Genomic DNA, 3,967 nt, shown 5'->3' with positions numbered 1-3,967 from the left:
GCCCGGGACGGGCTCCACGGATCCTGGGCAGTCCTCCCTTGGGCACCCGGGCCCGAGAGCTCTGGTGGTCCTCCAAGTGCCTGAGGCCCAGCCGGGGTCGCCGAGCCCCCAGGAAGTAGAGCCCCCGAGCCCTGCGTGGGTGGTCAGGCGGGAGCCCTACTGCTATGGCTCGGCTCGGGCAGGCAGACGGGAGTCCTTTCAGGTGCCGGCCATCTGGTCGCACCTTTCCCCTTGGCCATCTGGTCGCGCGCAATGCTTTCCAATGAGGCGACCAGATGGCCGGGTCGGCCTGGAAGTCCCGATGAGGGTCCATTTGCTACCCGGATCCCAGCCAGGGCTCCAGGAGGCTGGGCGTGTTTGCCCCTAGGGTCCCCTCCGTCAATCGGAGCGCGCGGGTTACCAGAAAGGGGGGTAGCCTTCCTCTGGATTACTAGCGTCAGGGTACTCTGGGATCCCTCTCGGCCTAGTGGTCCTCAGCCGGGAGCTGGACAGGCCAGGATGCAGCCCCAGCCCTGGGTCTGTCCCGGGGCCTGCCATGTGGCAGGCTGCCCCGGATGAGACCCGGCAGGCCTCCCCCCTGCTGAGCTGGGTCCAGGGGCCCCTGGGAGGGCAGCCTCCCCACCCCAGGCTCCATCCTCTATCCTGCCGCGTGGCAGGGTGCCCTGGACGGGGTCCCGCGGGCCCGGAGAGGCTTCCCCATCGCCTCTGGGAGCCCCGGCTGGGTCCAGGGGCCCTGCCGGGCCCTGGGTCAGGGGCTCCAGCCCTGGGCCCCGTCCCCCGGTTTGCAGCACTGCCAAAGGCCCGGGACGGGGTTCCGTTGTGGCCGGGGAGCCTCCCCTTGCTTGGCTGGGTTCAGGAGCTCCGGCCGGGCCCCTGAGGGCCCTGGGGAGGTCAGCCTCCCCACCCCGGGCTCCGTCCTGGGGCCTGCCTCGCGGCAGGGTGCCCAGGACTGGGTCCGGTGGGCCCGGGGAGGCTTCCCCTGCACCTCTGGGCCTAGGAGCTCCGGCTGGGTCCAGGGGCCCCACCGGGCCCCGGGTTGGGGGCTCCGGCCCTGGGCACTGTCCTCCGGCCTGCCGCTCCGCCAAGGGCCCGGGACAGTGGTCTGTCGGTCCCGTGCAGGCCTCCCCTGCTTGTCAAGGTGTCCGCGGGCCCCGGGTCGGAGGGCCCGTCGGATCCCCCACGCAGCCTCCATGGCTGGGGCCCAGCTGGGGTCCTGGGCCTCCGGTCCATCATGCCCCGGTGCCCGCTCACTCTTTCGTTGGGGCACAGAGCGACCAGATGGCTTCCCTTTCGAGCCCGGCCATCTGGTCGCACCTTTCCCCTCGGCCATCTGGTCGCGCCTGTCCCCTCGGCCATCTGGTCGTGCCTATCCTTTCGGCCATCTGGTCGCGCCTGTCCCCTCGGCCATCTGGTCACGTGCAATGCTTTCCAATGGGGTGACCAGATGACCGGGCTTGCCTGGAAGTCCCGATGAGGGTCCATTTGCCTCCCCGATCCCAGCGAGGGCTCCAGGAGGCCGGTACATTCACGCCTTGGGTCCTCTCTGTCACCTCGTGTGCACGGATTACAAGAAAGGGGGGTAATTTTCCTCTGGATTACTAGGGAGAGTGTCAGTCACACCTCCGTGAGGTCCGGCGATTCTGAAACAGGGGAAGGCAGAACCCGGGCCCGTCCGCCTGGGCCCCCAGGGGCCCGGGTGTGCACCTGATGGTCCTTACTCTCCGAGTTTGCTCGGTCAGACCTCCGTGAGGTCCAGGGATCCTGAGACAGGGGAAGGCAGCACCTGTGCCTGCCCGATGCGGGGCCCCCAGGGGCCCGGGTAAGCACACCTGCCTCTCACCCCCCTTCCCGATGGTTCTTTTTCTCCGAGTTTGCTGGGTCAAACCTCCGTGAGGTCCGGCGATCCCGAGACGGGGGAAGGAAGCACCCGGGCCCGCCCGCCGGGGCCCCCAGGGGCCAGGGTACGCACCTGCTTCTCAGCCCCTTCCCGATGGTCCTTTTTTTCCGAGTTTTCTCAGTTAGACCTCCGTGAGGTCTGGTGATGCTGAAACGGGGAAGGCAGCACCCGGGCCCGCATGCCGGGGCCCCCAGGGGCCTGGTTATGCTCCTGCCTCTCAGCCCCTTCCCAATTGGTCCTTTTTCTCCGAATCTGCTTGCCCCAGAACAGGCAGGGACGCTAAGCCAGCATACCCCCTGTGCAGGGTGGCCTGCCAGGGGATGCCCCAGCCGTACTCCGATCGATTGGGCACTCTTGGTCCATTTAGGGATGGACTGCTTGGCCAGCCTCGGCTGTTGTTTCGAGCAAAGCGCTTCCACCCCGCATGGACCGTCCGACTCGAGGGCCTGGCGCCTGGCGGGAGACCCTACCCAGCAGAGTGAAGGCCGAGCGGCCCGGCAGCTCCTGCCCCCCAGGTGTCTGACCCGAGCGGGAGGTGTCGGGTGATGCCAGGCCCTTGGATGCTGCTGCTCAGCAGGTCCGAAGGCCCCACGTGCCACGCCGTCACCCCTCTCTGCCCAGCACATTTCCACAGCAGCTCGGAACGAAAGTTCCGAGGGGTGTTGCTGCCGCCAGGCTCCGGCACCCCTGCGTCTCACTCAGGCTGCGCCTCAGCCTGCCTCTCCCTCCCGGGGGAGATGGCTGGGCCTGCCGGTGCCCATGCGACTGCACCTCTCCACACCCCTCCAGTGAGCCCTCCCGCCCAGGCGGGTTGGCTCCTTCCCCTGGCAGGCTCCCAAGAGGGAGGGGTGCGTGAAGGTTGCCGGTCAGGGAGATGGGCTTGCGGCCCCCACATCGTCAGCAGGTGCGGCTACCTGGTTGATCCTGCCAGTAGCATATGCTTGTCTCAAAGATTAAGCCATGCACGAGTAAGTACACATGGCCGGTACAATGAAACTGCGAATGGCTCATTAAATCAGATATGGTTCCTTTGATTGCTCCATCTGTTACTTGGATAACTGTGGTAATTCTAGAGCTAATACATGCCAATTAGCGCTGAACTCCCGGGATGCGTGCATTTATCAGACCAAGACCAATCCGGGCTCGCCCGGCCGCTTTGGTGACTCTAGATAACCTTGGGCCGATCGAAACATCCCTGTGACGGCGACGATACATTTGGATGTCTGTCCTATCAACTTTCGATCGTACATTCTGTGCCTACCATGGTGACCACGGGTAACGAGGAATCAGGGTTTGATTCCGGAGAGGGAGCCTGAGAAACGGCTACCTCATCCAAGGAAGGCAGCAGGCGCGCAAATGACCCACTCCCGACTCGGGAGGTAGTGACGAAAAATAAAAATACAGGACTCTTTCGAGGCCCTGTAATTGGAATGAGTACACTTTCAATCCTTTAACGAGGATCCATTGGAGGGCAAGTCTGGTGCCAGCAGCCGCGGTAATTCCAGCTCCAATAGCGTATATTAAAGTTGCTGTGTAGGAGAGTAGGGTCTGCTTTCTATGTTCACCCCCACTTTTTGCTTTTGCTCCACTGGTTTTCGACTTAGATGTGGCTGTGGGCCTGCCAATCAGACCCACAGCCCTGCTGTTCTCTCTCTAAATTTATACTATGTACTTTAGGTGCATAACCCAATTGGGTAGGATCACCTTATTGGCCCCTGTACAGTGTACCTTAGGTACCCAGGGCATAGGTGTACCCTAGGCCTACCAGGGGCTGCAGCATGTATTGTGCCACCCCTGGCCTGGCCTTCCATTATGACACAACTGGCTGATCACTCAGCTGGGGCAAGGTCGTGTAATCACTCCTTGCTTAGGTGTAGTATTCCTATACCTACCTTATATATAGACACATGTGTACCTATCAACCACTCCTATGGCAGGCCTTAATAATCCTGGAGGCAGAGTGCTTGGTAACATGTGAGATGGTGCTCTAGCATGAGCTGAGCCTGTCTGCAGCTTTCGGAACCATGTCCTTATAGCTGTTCTATGATATAGCCTACCATATACTCTTAA

At 62.7% G+C, this 3,967-nt stretch overlaps 1 pseudogene; it reads left to right on the top strand.

Annotated features, from left to right (window-relative positions):
* Positions 1–2,808: 2,808 nt before the first annotated feature.
* Positions 2,809–3,967, top strand: part of LOC146813507 (18S ribosomal RNA) — a 4,560-nt pseudogene continuing 3,401 nt past the window's right edge.

This window comes from Triturus cristatus, chromosome 7, assembly GCF_964204655.1.
Source record: "Triturus cristatus chromosome 7, aTriCri1.1, whole genome shotgun sequence".
Classification (NCBI taxonomy): Eukaryota; Metazoa; Chordata; class Amphibia; order Caudata; family Salamandridae; genus Triturus; species Triturus cristatus.
This window is presented reverse-complemented; position numbering and strand designations above follow the sequence as displayed.